This window comes from Mus caroli, chromosome X, assembly GCF_900094665.2.
Source record: "Mus caroli chromosome X, CAROLI_EIJ_v1.1, whole genome shotgun sequence".
Classification (NCBI taxonomy): domain Eukaryota; kingdom Metazoa; phylum Chordata; class Mammalia; order Rodentia; family Muridae; genus Mus; species Mus caroli.
Window position 1 is genome coordinate 57,552,098 of NC_034589.1, and position 11,816 is coordinate 57,563,913.

Here is an 11,816-nt window from a genome sequence, read left to right on the forward strand (position 1 = left end):
AAGTTACTCTATCCAACTCATTCTATGAAGCCACAATTACTCTGATACCTAAACCACAAAAAGACCCAACAAAGATAGAGAACTTCAGACCAATTTCCCTTATGAATATTGATGCAAAAATACTCAATAAAATCCTCAAAAAACTGAATCAAAGAACACATCAAAATGATCATACATCATGACCAAGTAGGCATTATCCCAGGGATGCAGGGATGGTTCAATATATGAAAATCCAACAACGTAATCCACTATATAAACAAACTCAAAAAAATCACATGATCATCTTGTTAGATGCTGAGAAAGCATTTGACAAAATCCATCAACCATTTATGATAAAAGTCTTGGAAAAATCAGGAATTCAAGGCCCATACCTAAACATAATTAAAGCAATCTACAGCAAACCAGTAGCCAACATCAAAATAAATGGAGAGAAGCTAGAAGCAATCCCACTAATATCAGGGACTAGACTAGGCTGACCACTTTCTCCCTACCTATTCAATATAGTACTTGAACTCCTAGCCAGAGCAATTTGACCACAAAAGGAGATCAAGGGGATACAAATTAGAAAGGAAGAAGTCAAAATATCACTATTTGCAGATGATATGTTTGTATGTATAAGTGATCCTAAAAATTCCACCAGAGAACTCTTAAACCTGATAAACAGCCTCAGAGCAGTAGCTCGATATAAAATTAACTCAAACAAATCAGTGGCCTTTCTCTACACAAAGGATAAACAGGATGAGAAAGAAATTAGGGAAACAACACCCTTCACAATAGTCACAAAAAATATAAAATAACTTGGTGTGATTCTAACTAAGGAAATGAAGGATCTGTATGACAAGATCTTCAAGTCTCTGAAGAAAGAAATTGAAGAAGATCTCAGGAAATGGTAATATCTCACATGCTCATGGATTGGGAGGATTAATTTAGTAAAAATGGCTATCTTTCAGAAATCAATCTACAGATTCAGTGCAGTCCCCATTAAAATTCCAACTCAATTCTGCAGTGAGTTAGAAAAGGCAATTTGCAAATTCATCTGGAATAACGAAAAAACCTAGGATAGCAAAAACTCTTCTCAAGGATAAAAGAACCTCTGGTGGAATCACCATGCCTGACCTCAAGCTGTACTACATAGCAATTGTGATTAAAACTGCATTTTACTGGTACAGTGACAGAAAGGTAGATCAATGGAATAGAATTGAAGACTCAGGAATTAACCCACACACCTATGGTTAGTTGATCTTTGAAAAGGGAGCTAAAACCCTCCAGTGGAATAAAGATAGCATTTTCAACAAATGGTGCTTGCACAACTGGTGGTTATCATCAAGAAGAATGCCAATTGATCCTTTCTTATCTCCTTGTACAAATCTCAAGTCTATGTTGATCAAAGAACTCCACATAAAACCAGAGACCCTGAAATATATAGAGGAGAAAGTGGGGGAAAGCCTCGAAGATATGGGCAGAGGGGAAAAATTCCTAAACAGGATAGCAATGGTCTGTGATGTAAGATCAAGAATCTACAAATGGGAACTCATAAAAATGCAAAGGATCTGTAAGGCAAAAGATACTGTCTATAAGACTTTAGGCATCAGAGAATCAAATAACCCTATTGAAATGGAGTACAGATCTAAACAAAGAATTCTCAACTGAGGAATATAGAATGCAAGAATCACCTAAAGAAATGTTCCCTTAGTCATCAGGGAAATGCAAATTAAAATGACCCTGAGATTCCACCTCACACCAGTCAGAATGGCTAAGTTAAAAAACTCAGGTGACAGCAGTTGCTGGCAAGGACGTGAAGAAAGAGCAATGCTCCTCCATTTTTGGTGGAATTGTAAACTTGTACAATCACTCTGGAAATCAGTCTGGTTATTCTCTATAAAATAGTACCACCTTAGGACTCAGATATGCCACTCCTGGGCATATACCCAAAAGATACTCCAACATGTAACAGGGATACATGCTCTATTATGTTCATAGCAGCCTTATAATAGCCGGAAGCTGAAAATAACTCAGATGTCCCTCAACAGAGGAATGGATATAGAAAATAGTGTATATTTACATAATGGATTACAATTTAGCTATTATAAATAATGACTTCATAAAATTCTGAAATGGCAAATAAATGGAAGTACTAAATATCCTGAGTGAGGGAACCTAATCACTAAAGAACATACATGATATGTACTCATTGATAAGTGAATATTAGCCCTAAAGATCAGAATACCCAAGATACAATTCACAGACCTCATGAAACTTAATAAGGAAGACCAAAATGTGGATGCTTCAATCCTTAGAAGGGGGTAAAAAATACCCATTGGAGGACATATAGAGACAAAGTGTGGAGCAGAGACTGAAGGAAAGGCCATTCAGAGACTGCCCCACCTGAGGATCCATCCCATCTACAGTCTCCAAACCCATACACTATTGTGGATGCCAAGAAGTGCTTGCTGACAGAATCCTGCTATAGCTGTCTCCTGAGAGGCTTTGCCAATGCCTGATATATACAGAGGTAGATGCTCTCAACCATCCATTGGACTGAGCAAGGGGATTCCAATGGAGGAATTAGAGAAAGGACTGAAGAAGCTGAAGGGTATTGTAACTCCATAGGAATATCTACAGTATCAACCAATCAGACACCCTGCCCGCCCCCAGAGATCCCAGGTACTAAACCACCAAGCAAAGAATACAAATGGGGGGATCATTGGCTCCAGCTGCATATGTAGCAGAGGGTGGCCTTTTAGGGCATGAGAGCAAGGAGAGGCCCTTGGTTCTATGAAGGCTAGATATGGCAGGGTAGGTTAATGCCAGGGTGGGGAGGTAGGAGTGTCTAGGTGGGTTGGAGATTCTTCTGTGTATTGTATTCTGTTGGTGATGCTGAATCTGTGACTCCTGATCTCTTTCCTAGGTTTTCTCTCTCCAGAGTTGTCTCCCTTGGTGATATCTTTATTGTTTCTGTTTTCCTTTTTAGATCTTTCATTGTTTTGTTCAATTCCTTTACCTGTTTGGATGTGTTTTCCTGTAATTCTTTAATGGATTTTCATGTTTCCTCTTTAAGGGCTTCTACCTGTTTACCTGTGTTCTCCTGTGTTTCTTTAAGGGATTTATGTCCTTCTTAAAGTCCTCTATCATCATCACGAGATATAATTTTAAGCGGAATTTTTGCTTTTCCAATGTGATGGGATATCTAGGACTTGCTGTATTGGGGAACTGGTTTCTGTTGCTTATGTTCCTGTGCTTGCCTCTTGCAATCTGGTTATCTACCTGCTTTTACTGTTTCTGACAGGAACCTTTCCCTCTTGTGATCCTGGTTGTGTCAGAACTCCTCAGTGTCCTGTGATTCTTTGATTCTGTGATCCTGAGATCATAGGTATTTCAGAGCTCCTTGAATTCAAGCTGTCTCTGGTATCCTGAAATCCTGGTGTGAAAATCTCCTGAGATCCTGCTGTTTTAGAGCTCCTGGGAGTCAAACTTTCTCTGGGTGTCACAGGAATATATGTGAAGCCAGAGCCCTGGGTCTGCTCATAGCCCAGGTTCAAACTGGAAGGAACCTGTGCCTCTGGTTGGGCCCGGGATTTGTGTTTCCCTGGTTCTTGTGGGGTCCCAGCTATGTTGTGTGTTAGGAAAGATATTGTGGTCTCAACTATGATCTTGAATGTGTCAGAGTTCCAGTGCTCCTAGGTGTGTCCAATCTCCTGGGAGTAGAGCTTCCTCTGTGGTCCTGTGATCCTGTGATCCTGGGTGTATCAGAGCACTTGTGATCCTGTGATTGTGGGAGTTTCAGTGAACCTGGTAGTCAGGTTCCCTCTTGGTGTTGTAAGAGTGGGTGCCAAGCCAGCACCCCAGGTCTGCTTCATGTGTAGGTTCACACTGGAAGGAACCCATGCCACTGGCTGGGCCAGAGTTCCTGAGTCCCTTGATCCTGTGGGGACCCAATTACTCTGGGTGTTGGAGCAGATATTATGGGGTCTCCTGTGATTCTGTGTGTGTTAGAGCACCTGGGAGTCAAGCTTCCTCTGGGTGTTGTGGGACTGGGTGTGGAACCAGCTCCCAAGGTCTGCTCAGGGCACAGGTTCAGACCACAAGAGGGGAGACTGTTTTCTGTGGATGGCCTCATCATATAATGACAGTGTTGGAATCACCTTTATTCTAGATGTTTTATATTTATATTTGTATTTATATTTTACAAATCTTTATTAAAATAATTTAAACTATACTTTACATACTGTCACTATCTTTGGTCATATTTACTGTCCTTTGTTCAGCCTTATCACCTTTTTATTTTGTTATTTTGTTTCTAATTTCCCCAACTCAGTCATTCTCTTCTTGGTAAATTTGCACATGTGCAAATAAGTATGTCTCTCAAGCTCATTAAAATATGATTGTTTTACATTTCAATTCCATTAGTTAGTTTTTTCAACTTGTCACAACTATGGTCACTTGAAAAAAGAAAACTTCAACTGAGAAAATGCCCCCATTAGTGTGCCCAGTATATTCCAGAATAATGACTGATGCTCAGGAGTCTAACCTAATGTGGGTGATGCCAGGCATGAGCAGGTAGTCCTAGGTCTTTTAAGAAAATAGTCTGGTGTTCCCCTGTACTGGGGCATATGAAGTTTGCAAGACCAAGGGCCAAGAAGTGGGAGTGGGTGGGTAGGTGAGCAGGGTGGGGGAAGGGTATAGGGGACTTTCGGGATAGCATTTGAAATGTAAATGAAGAAAATACCTAATAAAAAGTTGGAAAAAGTTAGAAAAAGAAAAGAAAGTAGTCTGCGCAAAACATGAATAAACCCACAAACCATTTTTTATTCATGACGTCTAGTTCTGTTCCTGAATTCACTCAGCTGCCTCTCTTCTGCTTCTGCCCCAGTTTCTCTCAATAAACTGTGATCAACATATGTAAACTGAAGAAAACTCTTTCAAGCACAAGTTGCTTTGGGTTATGGTCTTTATCATAGCAATAGGAAGCAAACCAAAACACGTATCTACAAATATACATATAAAATTGTATATGTGAACAAAAATCTATGAATTCTCACATGTGTAAGCGGTATGGGATCTTTATATATTTATCAATAATTGAAATAATAGTCTGCATGTTTGACTGCATTTGTTTCTCAAATAGCAATCCCTGTGGTAATTATTTCTGTAATCTAGTGCAACTAGAGTTTGTTTTTGTCTGTCTGTCTATATCTCTCCATCATGTCTCTATCTATCTATCCATCTATCTATCTATCTATCTATCTATCTATCTATCTATCTATCTATCATCTATCTATCATCTGTCTCCATATTTTCATCTATCTATATGTATGTATTTCATTTAGGCTTTAAAAAAAACGACTTATTTATTTTATTCATATGAGTACATTGTAGCAGTCTTCAGACACAGCAGCAGAGGGCACTGGATTCCATTGCTGATGGCTCTGGTCGCTGGGAGGAACTCAGGACCTCTGGAAGAACAGGCAGTGCTCTTAACCACCGAGCCATTTCTCTAGCCCCTTCACTTAGGCATTTTGTACAGACCCATGGGCCACTTTCCTAGAGATCATATCTCTCAAAGTGGACTGAGCACACCTCCATCAATTAAGAATCAAGAAAATGCTTCCCGTACATGTGCTTATTGACTGCTATGTTTGAGGCAACTACTGAGTTGATGTTACCTTTCCCTGATGTGTCAATTCGATACACATCACAAAAGCAGAAATGAAATCATCAAGAGAAGGATTCATCGCCTTATCTGTTGGCACCTCATGGGCAAACGGCTGTCTCCAAATCATTTACATTACAATTCATCTATAGTTTATTTTTTACTCTTTTCTCTTTCCTTTCCTTTCCTTTCCTTTCCTTTCCTTTCCTTTCCTTTTCTCCTTTCTTTCTTTCTTTCGTTCTTTCTTTCTTTCTTTCGTTCTTTCTTTCTTTCCTTCTTTTCTTTCTTTTTTTTTTTTTAAAGATTTATTTATTTATATATAAGTACACTGTAGCTGTCTTCAGACACACCAGAAGAGGGAGTCAGATCTCATTACGGATGGTTGTGAGCCACCATGTGGTTGCTGGGATTTGAACTACGGACCTTCGGAAGAGCAGTCGGATGCTCTTACCCACTGAGCCATCTCACCAGCCCCTTCTTTTCTTTCTTTCTGTGTTTATTTTTGTTTTATTTATAGTCCAGTCATTATCCCCTTCCTAGTCTGCCCTCTAACTATTCCTCATCCCATCCTGCCTCTCCTGTCTTCAAGAGAATGTCTCCACCCCCAAACTCCACTCCACCAAACCTCCCCAAACCTGGGGGCCTCAAGTCTTTCAAGCCTTTGTTATATCTTCTCTCACTAAGGCCAGACCTGGCAGTCCTCCATTGTATTTGTTTCAGGGGCCTTATATTAACTGGTTTATGCTGCCTGGTTGGTGGTTCAGTGTCTGAGAGATCTCAGGAGTAAAGGTTAATTGAGACTGCTGGTCTTCCTATGGGTTTGCCTCCTCCTCAGTTTCCTTCAGCTTTTCCCTAATTCAACCACAGGGGTTTCTGGCTTCTGTCCATTTGTAATTATCTGTATCTGACTCTTTAAGCTGCTTGTTTAGTCTTTTGGAGAGCAGTCACAATAGGCCCCTTTTTTTGAGCATACCATAGCACCAGTAACAGTGTCAGGCCCCAGGGCCTCCCCTTGAGCTAGATTCCAATTTGGGCCTGTCACTGGACCTCTTCTGCCTCAGGATCTCCTTCATTTTTGACCCTGCAGTTCCTTCAGACAGGAAGAATACTGGGTCAGAGTTTTTGACTGTAGGATGGCAACCCCAACCTTACACTTCATGTCTTGTCTTTCTACTGGAGGTGGACTCTAAAAGTTTTCTTGCCCCACTGTAAAGCATTTAATATAAGGCCTCTCCCTTTGAGTCTTGAGGGTCTCTCACCTTTGAGGTCTCTGATGCATTTTAGAGGGTCCCCCCCATCTCCCACTTCTTGAGGTTGCCTGTTTCCATTCTTTCTGCTGACCCTCAAGACTTCAATCCTGTGCCCCTCCTGATAATTTTCTTCTCTTCCCCTCCCTGTCACCTATCCCATCCAGTTCTCTCTCTTCCTCTGCTCCATGCTTGCTTTCTCCTTCCTATCAAGTGGGATTGAGGCATCCTCACTTGGGCCTTTTAGATTGTTAACCTTCTTGAGTCCTGTGGATTGTATCTTGGGTATTCTGTACCTTTTTTGGCTAATATCTACCTATTAGGGAGTACATACTATGCATGCACTTTTGGGTCTGAGATGCCTCACTCATGATGATATTTTCTAGTTCAATCCAGAATCTTTAATACCTACTTTAATACCTACTTAAAGAAATAAATGTTCAAAATCTTTAGTCATCAGGGAAATGCAAATCTGGCAATTCCTCAAAATGATCCTGAGATTCCACCTTACATCAATTAAAATGGTTAAGATTAAAAACTCAGGTAGACAGCACATGTTGGTGAAGATGTGGAGAAAGAACACTCTTCCATTGCTGGTGGAATTGCAAACTTGTACAACCACTCTGGTAATCAATCTGAAGGTTCTTCAGAAAATTGGAAATAGATCTACCTGAAGACCCAGCTATTCCACTCTTGGACCTATACCCCAAAGATGCCTCCCTCTATGCCACGGGGGCCCATGTTCCACTATGTTCATAGTGGCCTTATTTGTGATAGTCAGAAGCTGGAGACAACCCAGATGTCCTGCAATAGAAGAATAGATACAGAAAATGGGATTAATTTACACAATGGAATACTACTCAGCTATTAAGAATGAGGACATGACAAAACAACAAAACTAATATTCCTTATAATAAACTACCCCCTACACACACACAGGCACAGACACACACACACATACACACATACACACACACACACACACACACACACACACAAGCATGGAGTTCATCTTGTTTTGGCAAACTACTATTAGGTTTGGGGCCTACCTTGGTTTGGTTGATGTACCCAATTACCCAATGAAGTTGTTTAATTTTTGAAAATAGTTTTTTTTCCCCTTTTCTAATAGATTATCAGTTGCAATGGCTTCTACATTAGGGTTGGGAATTTATTGTCTACTCTCCATGTAGGAATTATATCTGCTTTGAACCTGTACAGGTTGTATGCAGGCCATCACAGTCTCAGTGAGTTCATATGTGTGTCAGTCCTGTTATGTCTAGAAAAGCACCATTTCCTTGGAGATGAACACCGCCTCTGGCTCTTATAATCTTTCTATGTCTTCTGCCAAAATATCTGAACTTTGATGGGAGGTGGTTGATAAAGATATCCCATTTAAGACAGTATGATTCAAATTCTAGCACCTGTATATTGTATAGTTGAGGGTCTCTGTGAATTACCATCTGATGCATTTAAATAGCTTCTTTATAGCCAAGGAAACTATCATTTGTGCAAAGTGACAGCCTACAAATGATAAAAAAAACTAAACAAAACCAAAAAAACCCCACTAATTATAAACAGCTAAAATCTTAATATCAAGTAAACAACCTAATAAAAAATGAAGTACCAAACAAAACAGCGAATTCTCAAAAGATGAAACACAGTGGGTAAGAAACACTAAAAATGTTTAACATCCTTAGCCATCTGGAAAATTCACATAAAACTACACTGAGATTATATTTTTAAATAATTATTTACATCTCAAATGTTGACCTCTGTCACCCCTCCCAGAGTTCTTCCCCCTCCACATCCCCTTTGCCTCTAAGAGGGGGGGGGGCTCCAGGTATGTCCTAACCCTTGGCATCATGTCTCTACAAGATTAGGCACATAATCTCCTACTGAAACCAGGCAAGGTAGCCCTCTGCTACATATGTGCAGGGGCATCACACAGCCTGTGTATGCTCTTTAGCTGGTGGCTCAGTCTCTGGGAACTCCCAGGGGTCCAGATTAGTTGACAATGTTGGTCTTCCTGTGGGGTTGCCATCACCTTTAATTTCTTTAATCTGTCCCCCAACTCTTCCATAGGGCTCTACGACCTCCTTCCAATACTTGGCTGTGAGTATCTGTATGTCTCAGTTAGCTGCTCATAGAGCCTCTCAGAGACTGAAGACACAGGAGAGAGGATGGTCTGCTAAGGCAAACACATGAAAAGACATGTGATGGAGGATTCTTTGCTAACAACATGCATATATTGGCTCAACTTACATTATAAGCTCCATTTGTCAGGACTCAGTGGACTCATGCTGATTCGACATATGTGCTGAGACAAGACAAGTACTGAGGCAAGGCAAGTAGAGAACACATGATATTCATAGGGCATGATTAGGCCTCTACAGAGTGATAGATCTTGAGCTAGGCTTGCTGGTACAGCTAGCTGTGCAAGGCTTGTGGGTCTCCAGTCTTTACTGATCTTCGATTCCCTGAGAGAGACACAGCTGAGAATTTCTCCTGGTGTTCCTGCTGGTCCCTCCTGGTGCCTCAAGCTGAGGCTGAGGTCTGGCTGTCTTTGCTAGGTCATGTCACCACTGTTGCTAACCAGACTTAACGAAACTGGACTGCTGGTGTATCCATGAAGTGTTTGTGAATGAATCCAGCTGCAGCTGCCTGCCAGCCTGTGAACTGAACTGTTGATTTCCAGACAACAGAGAAAGAAGTTATTACAAAGAACCCTTCTAAACAGGTCCACTTCCCTCATATCATTGCTTTTCTACTACCTCTGTTAGGTGGTGGGTTACAATGGAGTTTAAAGTGTTAGAAAACTATCATTAAAATAGGATTTGAAAAATATTAGTTACAGAGGACAACCATGCTAGGCTCATGTTTGCAAGAACAATATAGCATTAGTAATAGTGTCAGGAATTGGTGCCAGCCCATGGAATGGATACCAAGTTGGGCTGGTCACTGGTCAGCCATTCTTTCAATCTTTGCTACAATTTTTGTCCCTGTATTTCTTTTAGACAGGAACAATTCTGGCTGATGTCCCCATCCCTCCACTGGGCATTCTGTCTGGCTACTGGTGGTGGTCTCTTCAGGTTCATCTCCTCACTGTTGGGCATTTTTGCTAAGGTAGCCAACATTGAGTCCTGAGGTCCTCCCCATCCCAGGTTGCTGGGACTTTGTAGAGGTTTCCCCTATTCCATACCTCCACCCCCCAGAAGCTGCATATTTCTATTCATTCTCCTGGCTTTCTGGGCATCTCTTCTGTTTTCTCCCATATCTGATCCTACCCCTTTCCACACTTACACTCCCCTTTCCCATCCAGATCTCTCCCTCCTTCTGCATCAAAACATCTTTACTTGGGCCTTATTTCTTGCTTAACTTCTTAGGCTCCGTGGAATGTATCATGGATATACTGTACTTTTTTTTGGCTAATACCCACTTATCAGTAAATCTATACAATGCAGATATACTTGGACCTGGGTTACCTCACTCAGGCTTCTATTTTCTAGTTCTCATACCTGCAAAATTCATGCTGTCCTTATTTTTTAATACCTAAATAGTATACCATTGTGTAAATGAGCCTTATTTTCTGTATCCATTCTTCAGTTAGAGGTATCTGGGTTGTTTCCAGATATCTAACTAACGAGTACCCCTAGAGATCCCTGGGACTAAACCACCAATCAAAGAAAACACATGGTGGGACTCATGGCTCTAGCTGCATATATAGCAGAAAATGGCCTAGTCTGTCATCAATGGGAGGAGAAACCCTTGGTCCTGTGAAGATTCTGTGCTCCAGCATAGGGGAATGCCAGGGCCAGGAATTGGGAGTGGATGGATTGGGGAGCAGGGGAATGAGGGAGGGGATAGTGGGTTTTTGGAGGGGAAATAAAGAAAGAGGATAACATTTGAAATGTAAATAAAGAAAATAACTAATAAAAAAGTATAGAAAAGAAAAGAAAGTGTGGTCCTGTTGAAGTTGGTGTGGTCTTGTTGGAGTAGGTATGTCACTGTGGGTGTGGGCTTTAAGGCCCTCATCCTAGCTGCCTGGAATCCTGTATTCTGTGAGCAGCCTTCAGATGAAGAAGTAGAACTCCCAGCTTCTCTTGCACCATGCCTGCCTGGATGCTGTCATGATTCCACCTTGATGATACGGGAATGAACCTCTGAACCTGTAAGCCAGCCCCTATTAAATGTTTTTCATAAGACTTGCCTTGGTCATGGTGTCTGTTCACAGCAGTAAAACCCTAACTAAGACAATGCCCATTACCTCTGCAATTGCACTTAGAGCCCATTCGGCTGGAGTGAAACTTTGTCCAGTTCTGGAAATTTCACCAACTACTTGGGGCTAGAATAATCATGGAAGAGGACCTACACCTACTAGTTTATTAAAGCCTCTCATTTTTAAAATACTTTCTAAACATTTATCCTTCTTCTCTGAAATAAGTATATTTCTCATCCCATATCAATGAAATTTCTCATTGGACCACAGATCATTACAGAAAACCACAACCATAAAAATGCAGAGAATAAGAGATAGTGTAGTGTTCAGTCTCATCTGATATTCCTACTACTTAATTCGTGTCCACATGACACGGGAGTCATTGCAGAACATGGTATAAAGATGATCAGAGCCAGAGGAAGAGAACATTTCTGTGAATTTGTGTCACCTGTAAATGTTAGAGAGGTTATACACATGAAGTCTCAAAAACACTACGTAAATGAGCCCTGAGCAAGGATGCTATTCATGCACATTGAAGGATGAATGCTTGAAGGTTCCGAACTCAAACAAAGAACTAAGGGCAACTAGGGAATGGTGAAAATGGGAGAAAAGATCTTGCTCAAGGAAGAACCCCAGGACCCAAACTGGTTATCCAATACTAACTGGTTAACTCTGAGACAATATATGAGCAAGTAAGATTTTA